Source organism: Erinaceus europaeus, chromosome 3 (assembly GCF_950295315.1).
Source record: "Erinaceus europaeus chromosome 3, mEriEur2.1, whole genome shotgun sequence".
Lineage (NCBI taxonomy): Eukaryota > Metazoa > Chordata > Mammalia > Eulipotyphla > Erinaceidae > Erinaceus > Erinaceus europaeus.
In genome coordinates this window covers 146,739,552-146,753,693 of record NC_080164.1, presented here as the reverse complement: position 1 = coordinate 146,753,693, position 14,142 = coordinate 146,739,552, and the positions used below count along the sequence as shown (strand labels likewise).

Genomic DNA, 14,142 nt, shown 5'->3' with positions numbered 1-14,142 from the left:
AAATAAATAAAATCTTTAAAAATAAAAGCACAATACCACTTACATTAGTATCCCAAAATTACTGAACTGTAACTTTATCAAAATTTGTACAAGATCAAAGTGAACATAAAATTCTGATGAACAAAGTAAAAAAGGAAAAAAATAAATAAATGGCAAGATATTCTATGATCATGAATATAGAGACTCAATGTCAAAGTGAATAGTCAGCTTGTCACATCACCAATTTGAGTGCCTGAGGCTCCAAAGGTCCCAGGTTCAACCACTGACAGCACCTTAAACCAGAGCTGAACAAAGTACAGGGGGAGAAGAAAAGGAGCAGGGGACCTCTCAGTAAGAGCTTATTTATGGCTTAGGTATTAGCAAACCCTGTCTTTCAACCAGGGAAATTAATCTTGGATTCAGTTACCTCTTTAGCTGCTTCCAGGGAAACCATACAGGCAAAATGCCTGTTGTGTGACCAGGCAATCTTGCTTCTGGTAAGAATGACCCGTTGGAAAATTGCTTGGTGCTGAGAATTCTAACTACCTGGTGAGTGGCTATAATTTGGGGGCTCCTAGTGTGGTGACTCCTATAATCAAGCATGTACCTTGCAGCGTTCTGGAAGCTATGCTCATGTGTTGTTGAAACAAGATCTTGAGGACCGTGTGGTTCCTATGTCAGGTTAGCTCCAGACGCACTCCGTATGAGCTTTAGAGCACACACCCAAGCTTCATGATGTGCATCTGAACTCTACCTGAAGACAGAAGAGAGGCACAGGGAATAATCCTGGTTGCTCTTTGTAGGAGTCTTGTAAAAGAATCCTCATAGCAAAGAAAACACCTGGTAATGCCCTGATAAACACCTGGTTTCATGTCCCATAGTCGCCTCCTAAGTAAACGTAATATCAAACGTAGACTATGACAATCCTTAAATCTTTCTAGCTGAGTTCTGTGAAAATTCCTTGGGGACACACTACTCTATTCCAGTTACCCAGGCTCAAAATGGTAATGATTTGGAATGACAGTGGTATAAATAAGGTGAAATGGTAGCATGTATAGAAAATAACTGTGAAGTTATAAATAAAATTTGAAGGGGAAGCTTCTAGAGTCTTCTAGAGAACCGAATGTAGGTTGTTCAATTTGGGGCAACTTTAGGTTGAGTGTCATTAAATTAAGTTTAATCATTAATCATCTCACTATCACCTTGATGACCCAAGATGGCTGCAGCGGTTCCAAATATCATGAACTCAAATGACAACATCCAAAAGAAGGGGTGACCCTTCTGAAACTGAAGGAAGCCAGACTCCTAGCAGAGTTCTCTTTTGTGGCACCATAAGTAAACTAATCACTACCAAGGAAAATGACACTAACAACTTTAGGCTGAACAACATTCACAAACTGCCACCTTTGGGCTCAGTCAGTGAAGTATCTGAACCAAAATGGGCTTCAATTTTCAAGGAACAAAAGCACGAAAGTGTACAGTCTCTGCTAAAGAAGCCAGAGAGCATCGTATCAGTGTGAACACCAGCCAAAATAAAATAAAATCAGGACTACAATACAGAAGCAAAATAGGTCAGAAGTTAGGTGACCTATGTGTGTGTGTATATATATGTATGTACACACACACACACACACACACACACGTACATCCTGGTATGTTTCACATGAGCCAAGAAACTATTCTGAAAGAATCTGACTGAGCAACTGAGGAGGTGGCTTAGCAGAGAGGGTTTATTCAGAACTTGCACATGTTAAGTCCTGGGTTCAGCCACCGGCACCACATATAGCTGAGCAGGGGCTATGGTCTCCCTCAGTAAATAAGTCTTCAAAAACCATAGTATACCCTTGAAGAATCTTGACTGAAAATGAAGATATTCTCAACTGCAGAAGACAGAACAATATCTCAAAATGTTCTGATATGAAACTAATTTGTTTTAATATTTTAATTTATTTATTCCCTTTTGTTGCCCTTGTTGTAGATATTATTGTTGTCATTGTTGGATAGGACAGAGATAAATAGAGAGAGCAGGAGAAGACAGAGAGGGGGAGAGAAAGATAGACACCTGCAGACCTGCTTCACCACTTGTGAATCGACTCCCCTGCAGGTGGGGAGCCGGGGGCTAGAACTGGCATCCTTATGCTGGTCCTTGCACTTTGCGCCACCTGCACTAACCCACTGTGCTCCTGCCCAGCTCCCAAAACTAATTTTGACCCAGACTCTCACATCCAAATGATGGACCACATGAGAAGGCAGATGACATTTTCAGACATAAAGAATGTTACCTGAGAGTGTTCCCTAGCAAACAAGGATGAAAATCAATAAAGTAGATGCAAGAACACAGAAGCAAGTGGAGATGATCCAAGATGTGGAGAAGATGTCCCTGAATGGCAGCTGTGTGGCAGGGATAGACAATAATTCATCCTGTTACTGAGTGAGCAGAAAATGAGTGAACTCCATGAAAGGAGTATTCTGTTAAAAGACAGACTGACTGAGAAGCTGCCTTAATGATAAAGATGCATGTTACATTTCTCAATAGAATGAAAAGATATGCAAGAAAACTCCAGTGGAATGTTGTGGGATGTGTATCCACATCCTTTTTCCTCCCTATATCTAGCTAGAAGAATCTACTTTTCCTAATTTGTTTTGACTGTATCAGATGTGGAACACAGTTGGAGAAAGCAGCCTCTCCCCCCCAAGACTCTTAGGGTGAATCACTAAAAGTCTAAACTAACACTGGGAGTCCCATTCTCCTTTGTTAGCGACTACTTTATATTGAAATGGGCAAGTAACTTGCCACTGAGTTCAATGAGTCATATTTGACTGATGGACAAGAGACTGTTCAATGAGACACACACAGTCAGCTGGAGAAGTTTTGAAAGTTCTTCCTCCATGATAAAAAAAGAAATTTGGGTTGGGGGAGGTGCACCAAGGGTGTTATTGGGCCACTGGCAAATCTGAATATGGACTACATATTAGATAGCAGTATTGTAGATACGAGAAAGTGCTATCCATACCCAGAGAATCACTATCAGGTTGAAGAGGATAGTTAAGCTGTGAGCTTCATCGGAGTTGGTTTCAGCCTTCAAGTGAGGGTCTTCCTGTTCTCTAGACAGTGCCCAGCACCCAAAATTGTAAAAGTGAAGCACAGTCAAGCAATTTCTGCCCAGTGTGACTCTCCTCTAGTGGAGATCTCTGCTAGCCTGCCACCAGACCTTCTCCCACTGGCTGTTAATTATAGCATCGAAACACAAAAGTCCACCTGCCCAACTTGCCTCCTTCATTTACTCCTGGGCAGACCAAATTCTGATTATGTGCTTCCCAGAAAACACCTGTGACAACAACTACCTGAATTTTATTAATCCATGATCACATTTAAAAAAAAAAAAAAGCTTTTTGGTGACAGATGAAGTGTTTATGTATACAGTCATGGTCTATGACTTTCTAAAGTCTCGGCAAGATAAAAACAGATCTAGATGCATAAACAAAGGCAAACAAAAATCAATATAAAATGTGAGCACTAAGGTGGTTGTATTGGGGAGGAGGGAGAGTGGTGATACAGAGGTTTGGTGGTGGGTGTGGTGTGGAACTATACCCTATAATCTTAGTCTTATAAACCACTATGCATCACAAATAAAAAAAATAAGCAAATATAAGGGGGCTACGGTGGTGGTGAAACTGGTAAAGCACACACGTTACCATACATAAGGACTGGCATTCAAGTCCCCACTTCCCACCAGCAGTGGGGAAGCTTCATGAATGGTGGAACAGGCTGCAGGAGTAAGTGTGGGTATGTACGGCTCCTGCCTCGTCCACCCTATTTCTGTATCATTAAAAAAAAAAAAAAAGAACAAAGTCAATGTAGCAAAATATTTGTAACTGGTGAATAATGAAAGAGTTCATATTACTGGTTTCAAGGGTTTTTGCAAGTTTTTTAATTTTTAAAGAGTGATCTAAAATGGGGAAGGGTAATCCAAAAGAAGTGGCAGCACCACACCCATTCCCATACCCCCAGTCTTTTAGGAAAGGGTGTGTGGGGGGAGATGCCTATAGAGAAAGTTACAGCAGATAGTGAAAATAAGAGAAAAGTCAAGACAAGCAGATGTCACCTGCAGCTGGACATTGTGAAATGCGGCCAAAAACAACCAAAATGATACAAAAAAGTTAGTCAAGGAAGTCATGGTTGCAAATGTTAAATATATATATTTATTTATATGACATTATTTCAAACAGTTGATAGATTACAGGAAAAGAGACTGTCTTTGATACTAGGAATAGCTTCCTTCTGTTAGCATGGGGTCATGATACTGAAAATGTAGAGAAGGAAATATAACGACTTGATCCTCTGCTCTTCAATGCCTACTCGCATGACAATTAAAGGGCATAATGCCAACAAAAAGACAAAACACCAAGGACTTCATTAAGGTTACAGAACAAAGTGTAGACATTTTCAGTTTTGTCAATAAAAAAGTACATTTGGTAAATGTTGGGAGATGGGTTGGGAGAAACAGAAAAATGGAAAAAGTAGCAGAAAACAAAAAGTAGGATTTTAAGTTGCAATCCTCTAAAAGGATTCTTTTTTAAATATTTGTTTTTGAGAGAGATGACGATACAGACACGCATATGCAGATAAACACTAGAGCACTGCTCAGCTCAGGTTTATGGTGGTATGGGGGACTGAACATGGGACTTTGGAGCCTCAGGCATGAGTCTCTTTGCATAAGCATTATGCTATCTCCCCCACCCTAAAATTATTCTTTAAATATATTTCAGCTGAGTCACTTCAGTTTTTTACTGGTATAATTTATAAATGATAAAATTCACCAATTTATTCACAAACAGTAAGCCAGGCATTTGTCTATTAAATTATAAAAGCTTTTTGTATGTCCTAGACAAAAAAGTCTCCTATTAGATATGATTTGCAAATATGTCCTCCAATTTTATGGGTTGTTTTATTTCTGATAGTATCCTTTGAGGCATGGCAGTTGGACTTCATCAAAATTGAAAGCAATCTATCTTCTCTTTTTTATGTCCTCTTCTAGAAGATTTATTTCATGAGACAAAGAAGCCAGAGCAGCATTCCAGGAATCAAACTCAAGATTGATCGGCCAGCAAGTCCAAAGGCCTATCACAGTGCCAAGCTCTTGGGCCCTGTAGCTTATGTCTTAGGGTGCTCGTTGTTTTGTGGGGCTGAGAACTCACTAGCATGAGAACCCACTGCTCCTAAGTGAACATTTTCAGCTCTTTTTATTTCAGGGGCACAAGGGAGGAGGAGGACCACGACCACCACAGCCTGGTTCTGTGGAGCTTCCCATGGGGCCTCGTGCATGGTAAAGCTTGCCCTCTATAGGATGGGGCTACCTTTTAGTTTAAGGGTTTGGTTTGGTTTGGTTTACCAAAGCACTGCTCAGCTCTGGCTTTTGGTGGTGTTGGAATTGAACCTGGGACCTCAGAGCCTCAGGCACAAACATCTTTTTGCATAATCATTATTTATGCTTAATAATTAATTTATTTATGCTTAATAATTAATTTATGCTTAATAATTATCATTATTTTTGCATAATCATTATTATGCATTTAGGGCCACTTCTAAGGTTTTGCTTAGCCCAAGGTCACTAAGATTTACTCAAATTTCTAAGAGTTTTATGTTTTCAAATGTTACTCTTAGGTCCAAGATGCATTTTCAGCTAATTGATAGGTATGGCTTGAGCAAAGAGTTTGAATTTGTTCTGATACTGGCTATCCAAGTATCTCAGCACAGTCCGCTGAAAGGAATTCTTTCACTGCTGTCTTGGCACACTTAAAAAAAAAATCAGCTGATCACAGGATTGACTTCTATGCTCTCTCAATACTATATGATCTGTATAGCATGGCACAACTTCAGGTAAAATCCACATAACAAAATTAACTTTTAGGGGGTCAGGCGGTAGCACAGTGGGTTAAACACACTTGGCGCAAACCACAAAGACCGGCATAAGAATCCCAGTTCGAGCCCCCAGTTCAAGCCCCCAGCTCCCCACCTGCGGGGGGTCACTTCACAGGAGGTGAAGCAGGTCTGCAGGTGTCTACCTTTCTCTCCCCCTCTGTCTTCCCCCTCCTCTCTCCATTTCTCTCTGTCCTATCCAACAACATCAATAACAATAATAACCACAACAGTAAAACAACAAGGGCAACAAAAGGGAAAATAATAAATATTTTAAAAAGAAAAGATTAGGACTCGAGCGGTAGTGCAGTGGGTTAAAGGACTGGCTTAAGGTTCCCCGTTCGAGCCCCCGGGTCCCTACCTGCAGGGGAGTCGCTTCACAGGCGGTGAAGCAGGTCTGCAGGTGTCTATCTTTTTCTCCCCGTCTTCCCCTCCTCTCTCCATTTCTCTCTGTCCTATCCAACAACAACGACATCAATAATAACTACAACAATAAAACAACAAGGGCAACAGAAGGGAATAAATAAATAAGTATAAAAAATTTTTTAAAGATTTTTTTAAATTAACTTTTAAAGTGTACAATTCAATGAATTTAGTATAGTCCTGTTTCACAGCCCACACCTCTTACCTAGTGCTAACATTTTCATACACACCCACAAAACAATCAGTCCCCCTTTTTTGTGTCCCTGGAAGCCACAAATATAATTTTGTTGTTGTTGTCATTACTAGGGCTTCACTGATCCAGGATGACTTTTTCCAAAAGAAACTGAGAATGGGAGTAAGAGAGATGCCAGCACCTAAGTGTCCTTCAGTGTTGTTGGGGCAGGGCTTGAACCTGGGCTGCAAACATGGCAAAGCAATGCAGTATCCAAATGAGCTGTTTGCCAGTCCCAATCTGATTTTTATCAGATTTACTATAGATTTACTTGTGGACTTTTTATATCAGTGAAATTATGAACTTTATATCATCAATATGTCAATTATAAGCTTTAAATCTTTATCTGTGTCTGGTTTTCTTCACTAAGCATAAGGTTTTTGGAGCACCTGTACTCTATAGCGTTTACCGGTTCACCAATTTATAGCATTTACCATTTTTATGGCTGAATAATATTCCACTGATGGATATGTCACATTTGATTATTCCTTCATCATTTGGTAGACATTAAGTTTTTAACCTTATGTGTAATGCAAACTGCCACGTTAGTACTGCTATGTAAGTACTTGTTTGAAGTCTGGTTTTCAATTCTCTTGAGTACTACTTAGTGGACTCTCTGGAAACCTTATGTTTAACTGAGGAGCTACCAAATTGTTTTCCACAGCAACTGCACTATTCTATAACCCTACCAGCCATTTACAAGGGTCTCAATTTCTCCAAATCCTCATCAATACTTGCTATTTTCTCATTTCAAGTATAATATGTGCGCTTAACCTGGTGCACCACCTGCCAGCCCCCCTCATTTCAAGTATAACATCCAGAACTCAATATAATAGTCCAGGTATAGTCTAGACAGTGCAAAATAATATATGACTGACATATTTCCTCTCCTAAATCTCTTCCTTCTATTAGTCTAGACAACAGTTGTACGATGCCTTTCTGGTAGTCATGTTACATTTAATATCCATACTGACTTTATTACAGTAATTTAAATGCCTAAGTTGTTTGTCTTCAGCCACATCTCTCTCTGCCCTGTAATTAAGAAGCTGTTTCTAAACCCATATATAGAATCTCACATTAAGCTCCATTAAATTATCATGTTTGCCTTGGCCCACCATTTCAGAGAAATGTTTTCAAGAGTTATTCCTTAAAAAAAACAAAACATTGGGAGTCCGGCGGTAGCGCAGCGGGTTAAGCGCACGTGGCGCAAAACGCAAGGACCAGCATAAGGATCCCGGTTCCAGCCCCGGCTCCCCACCTGCAGGGGAGTCGCTTCACAAGCAGTGAAGCAGGTCTGCAGATATATATCTTTCTCTCCCCCTCTCTGTCTTCCCCTCCTCTCTCCATTTCTCTCTGTCCTATCCAACAACATCAATAACAATAATAACCACAACAGTAAAACAACAAGGGCAACAAAAGAGAATAAATAAAACATTTCATTTAAAAAAATTGTTAAGCATAGTGTAAAACTTTTCATTTGCATCATAACAAAAATATGGACAGTAACCTTCAGCTTTCTCTCCAGTTATCAACTCACTGCTCATTTCTGAAGTACTCCTTAAATCAATCACATTTCGAACTAATTGTATGGTCCTTCGGTTCATATTCTCCCACTTCTCAACAGAGAGAAATCTTGTAAAGTGTGTGACTTGGAATCCAGTTATATATTTTATCATCAGCATTTTCTTGATCCACAATCTAATAAGCCCGTCTGAAAAGAAATTAATTTAGCATAATTTCTTTAGCGAACTCAGATACTTTCCTTTAAAAATGTAAGCATTGATGTTTTTAGCAGATAGAACACAGGTTATGTAATACTAGGTTTAGAAGCACATATCTGGGAGTAGCGCAGCAGGTTAAGCGCACGTGGTGCAAAGCACAAGGACCAGTTAGGATCCTGATTGGAGCCCCTGGCTCCCCACCTGCAGAGGAGACGCTTCACAGGTGATGAAGCAGGTCTGCAGGTCTCCCTGTCTCTCTCTCTATCTTCCCCTTCTCTCAATTTCTGTCTCTATCCAATAACAAATAAATAAACAAATTTTTAAAAAGAAGCACATATCTGAGATTTTTTATAACATTAAAATATAATACAGTAAAAAAGCAGTCTTACTCAAGACACATGAAATAAAGTCATCTCATGAGTTATACTTGAGGTAATCAAGACAAATGCATTATCAATGCAATGTAAGTTAAACACATATACATATTTAATTCAGCAAAAGTCATTCCTCAACCACACAGTTAAATGGGAAAAAATATTTTCCTTGCGTTTTCAAAAGCTATAATTTAAGCTAGTAAACTTTAAATTTGATTTAAATAATGGATTCTACTAAAATGAATTTCTTTGATTCCTTTGAGTGCATATTTCTAGCTCAAAAAATAAATTTATACAAGCCTTCAAATGATGTTTCAGTCCAAACAGCTTCTCTCTAGTGTGTCATGATAACCCACCACTCACTTTGACCAGCTCGACCATCTGATGTGTGAACTATTTGATGAGTTTACTTCTAGTTCTACAATGGCATCCTACAGATCTTCATCACAACCAACATAGTATAGTAGTGCTCACTAAAAGGTAAGCACTCAAACTCTTACACTGACTTATCTAACATTTAAGAGTTAAATACATCAAAGGAATTTAAAATGAAACAGTTCTGACAAATCTGAAGGCATGTAACATGGTAACTAAATGGGCAAGTTCAAGCAGAAAATTCCCCTAAGTGATGTAGGTGTGTGCATATTTCAAGATTCTAGGCAATAGAGAGTGAGGAAAGAAATGAAAAAGCAGGGAGTCGGGCGGTAGCGTAGCAGGTTAAGCGCATGTGGCGCCAAGTGCAAGGATCGGCGTAAGGATGCCGGTTCAAGCCCCCAGCTCCCCACCTGCAGGGGAGTCGCTTCCCCTCCTCATTCCATTTCTCCCTGTCCTATCTAACAACGACAATATCAAATCACAACAACAATAATAACTACAATAAAAGCAACAAGGGCAACAAAAGGGAAAATAAATATTTTTTTAAAAAATGGAAAAGCAGTGGTAAAAAAATGTATGGGGAGGCCGGGCAGTAGTGCACCGGGTTGAGCGCACATGGTGTGAAGTGCAATGACTGGTGTAAGGATCCCTGTTCGAGCCTCCAGCTCCCCACCTACAAGGGGTTCGCTTTGCAAGCGGTGAAGCAGATCTGCAGGAGTCTGTCTTTCTCTCCCCTTACTGTCTTCCTCATCTCTCTCAATTTCTCTCTATCCTATCCAACAACAACAACAAGGGCAACAAAATGGGGAAATGGCCTCCAGGAGCAGTGGAGCCCGAGCAATAACCCTAGAGGTGAGAAAAAATAAAAAGCATAATGGGGAGTGAAAGGGAATAACAGTTATGCAAAAGACTTTCATATCTAAGGCTCCAATGTCCCAGATTCAATCCTCCTTCCCCCACTACCACAAGACAGAGCTGAGCAGTGTTCTCGGGGGGAAAAGGAAAGAAGAAAGGAAATATATAAAGAGGGGGAAAAAAAAAAAAGTAAAGGAAGAAACCATAGACCTTACTGGGATGGTTCCTGCTTTGCCAAGACCATGATCCAGTTTTGAGCCCAGCCTCCACCACATGGAAGCTTTAGTGTTACGTGTATTCCCAACTCTGCCTCTCTATCTCTGTCTCAAAAAGTCGAACTACAGCAGTAAAGCCCAGCAATGACATAAAGAAAATTTCTTACTCAAGTTAAGAGATGATGAAGGACATCATTTTTCCTCAAAAGAGAAAACATGGTACATACATACATTGAAGCAGGTAAGGTTTAAAGTCAGCTGACTGTGCTGAGAAAGAGTGTCTCCTAACATGTATTAAGAAAGCATGTTATCAGTTTTCTATTGTTGCTTTGACAAACTGCCACAACATGAGTGACTTAACACAACACAAATTATCTTAAGAGCTCTGGAAGTCAGAAGTTCAAACAGGTTCCACAGGACAACATTCAGTATTGACAGAGCTGCATACCTTTCTAGAAATCAAAGAAAAAATCATGTTCTCACCTTTATCAGTTTAAAGAGACTGCCCACAGTCCTCCCTCCATTCCTGGCCCGACTCCATCATGAAAGCCAGCATGTCTCCTCTCCGCTTCTGACTCAACTTCTCATTATGCCCATCTGACAGTAATTGCAATTAGCCTGCCTCCCAGGTAGAATAGGCCCACCTGAAAAGTCAGAGCCTGCTCCCTCTCTTAAAATTAACCAATTAACAACCTTACTTTCATCTGAAATCTAAATTCTCTTTTGCTAAACAATACACCATTCACCGGTTTCCAGTGTTAGGGGGAGATACGGAGGCTGGTAGATTTCTCTGCCAGTCATAAGCACTGTGTGCTCCATTGTATATCTTTTTATTTAATCATTACAAAAATCCTAGAGGGAAATCATCTTCTATTAATTTCCTATATGAGGAACCCCTGACACTTTTAGAGGTTTTAAAGTAACATAACTTTAAATGCCATGTAGAACTGAATGAGTAGAACCAGGATTCAGATAGCATGGCCCCCACTGTCCTAATGTCTGCCAGTGTGTTTGTGTGTTACTGTCTGTCTGTTCCAGGGATAAAGAGAAATGTACAAAAAAAAATAAATAAAACTTTCCTTGCCCCTTACTTCAATCAAAACCATTTCTCCTTCCATCCTTTTCTATGTGAAATCTCTCTGCATGATTTTGCTAAAAGAACATGTCTTCGACAAGGGCAACAAAAGGGAATAAATATTTTTTTAAAAAAGAACACATCTACCTTTCCAGGACCTTACCCTCACTATAAATTAGCAGTCTTGGGAGTCGGGCAGTAGCGCAATGGGTTAAGTGCAGGTGACACAAAGTGCAAGGACCGGCATAAAGATCCCGGTTCGAGCCCCCGGCTCCCTACCTTCAGGGGAGTCGCTTCACAGGCGGTGAAGCAGGTGTGTAGGTGTCTTATCTTTCTCTCCCCCTTTCTGTCTTCCCCTCCTCTCTCTATTTCTCTGTCCTATCCAACGACAACAGGAATAGAACAACAAGGGCAACAAAAGGAAATAAATGTTTTAAAATTATTTATTTAAAAAATTAGCAGTCTTAAGGACTCCAAAGAGAGGCTGGGTCACCATACTCTGCCACTCAAGGAAGACTGGTCTTGTAAGGAGTGCAGCCCAGAAAGTCCTCAGCTGTGACTAGTGAGCTCAGGCTTACCAGGTTTTACAAAGCTATTCTCTGGTCTAATGCAGCTTTCAAGTTCTATTCTCAACTCTGAAACTATTCTCCCAAGAAAAATTTCTACCCTACCTTCATGTTAGCTAGCAAGTTCAAGCAGAGCTTAATAAAGTAATGAGGCCCTTGTAACATACCTAAAATAGGCATCCTAACTTTTTTCCACCCCAGGGTTTCTGTTCAAATCTGTTCTATTCCTACTCTTTGGTTTCTGTTTACTAAGCATTTGTCATGCTTACTGTCTTTCAGACACTGAGTTACAGATGTTACTACAATTCCATCATGACCTCCCTGGCCAGATGATCTCACCAACATGTCCCTCACCTCTTCAGAGCCCTAACCCACTAAGGAAAGATAGAAACAGGCTGGGGTTATAGGTTGACCTGCCAACATCCATGTCTAGCAGAGAAGCAACTACAGAAGTGAGAACTCCTTCCTTCTGCACTCCAAAATGAATTTTGGTTCATAACCCCAGAGGGGAGAAATGTTAGAGGAAGATGACCAGAGGGCTCTGGACCCCAATTCCACTGACACTGAAACATGTCACCAGAAATATTTGTTTTTATAACATCACTGAAAGGACAGCCAATCTGGAAAGCACCCATAGGAAGTCAGACACTGTTTTCACTTATCTGAAGGAAAAAAAAGAAAAAGAAAAAGGAAGGATACTCAGAAGTAGTAATAGGTGTAGGTGTGACTTGGGAAAAAAAGTGAAGGCAAGACCATAGAAAAAAAATGGGAAAGAGAGAGAGAGGCATCGATATAAAGTCAACCCTTATCTGTAGCTTTGCGAGAACTACTGAAGTTTCCGCTGGAGGATGGCAACACAAAACTCTAATGGTGGGAACACTGTAGAATTGTACCCCTATTATCTTATAATTTTGTGAATCACTATTATATCACTAATAAAAAAAGAATTTTATTTTAAAAAAAAAGAATAGGTCTTAATCTCAACATGATGTAACATTTCACTTGGACCTTAGTTAAGAACCAAGGCTAGTAGTCCAGGAAGTGGCACAGTGGATAAAGCATTGGACTCTCAAGCATGAGGTCCTGAGTTCAGTCCCCGGCAGCACATGTGCCAGAGTGATGTCTGGTTCTTTATTTCTCTCCTCCCTTCTCATTAATAAATAAAATATATTTAAAATTTTTTTAAAAAAAGAACCAAGGATAAATTTATGTAAGTGGATATATATTCATGTATGTAATCTCTTACCTATTTTAGATGAATTACAGTTTAAGTGAGCAAATTTCCTTGATAGTAGAATTTTAGGCTACAGATTTAAACACTATTTTATAACTACTACAGGCATTTAGATAAATTCCCCAAAGTGTAGTTTGTTGGGTTAGAAAGAATAAATACATATATATTTTTTTCTTTTTCTTATGTAGGTAACAATTATTTTCTTTTTGTGTCTAAACAGGAAAAGATGAGTGAAGGGGTGTGTGATTGACAGCCGATGCCTTGGTATTAAACAGTAACCAAATTTCTTAACCGAACTTTTACCTCCTGAACATTGGTTTTAATCTTTCCTGAGTCTTGGCTTCCACTTTGAATATGACAAATCTATAGACCTTTCACTACAAAAATGTGCATGAACACATACCCAAAACTATTCATATTGCTTACTTTAATGCATTTTATTTTATCTTATTACCAGCATTATCACTGGGGTTCCATTCCATCATGGCACCACAACTCCCAGTATTTATTTTAGATACAGCATGGGAGTGAACAATAGAAAGGGAGAGACAGAGAAAAGAGAGATGCCACAGCACCACACTACACTCATAAAGCTTCCCCCTGCAGACACTCCCATGTAGTGGCTGTGGGCTTGAACCTGGGTACTTGAGTATGGTCTTATGCACTTGGCTAGGTAAATCACCTCCTTACCTCATAATGCATTTTAAGCTGACTGCCACCACAATGTGTAAGAATAGCTTTTGCAAGGATTTCTTTATGTCCCATCTTTGGTTTTGTGCCAAAATTTGCTATATGCAGGAATAAGATCCAATAGATACCAAAGTAGTAATGGCTGCCAGCTGTCGAATCCCTAGCACAGCTCCATAAGTAAACACACCTGGAGTCAAGTAGTGGTGCACCTGGGTAAGCGCACACATTATCATGCACAAAGATTTGGGTTGGAGCCATCACTCCCTACCTAAGTGTGGTGGGGGGGAGCATCATCGGGTGAAACAAGTACTGCAGGTGTCTATTTTTCTCCCTCTCCCCTCTTGATTTCTTTCTGTCCTATCAAATAAAGGGAGGGGGGATGGCTGCACCTATCAAATAAAAAGGGGGAGGAGGAAATGGCTGCACCAAGCCCCAGCAATAACCCTGGTGACAATAAAAATAATAATAATAAAATAAAAAATA

At 39.9% G+C, this 14,142-nt stretch overlaps 2 protein-coding genes across 10 annotated transcripts in view; one reads left to right on the top strand and one right to left on the bottom strand.

Moving 5' to 3' along the window:
* The window catches only part of FRYL (FRY like transcription coactivator), a 276,795-nt gene that overhangs the window by 243,698 nt on the left and 18,955 nt on the right, over nt 1–14,142 (bottom strand). The gene's annotated exons all lie outside the window — the stretch shown is intronic.
* Nucleotides 1–14,142, top strand: part of LOC103128804 (forkhead box protein J3-like) — an 83,799-nt gene that overhangs the window by 68,790 nt on the left and 867 nt on the right. The gene's annotated exons all lie outside the window — the stretch shown is intronic.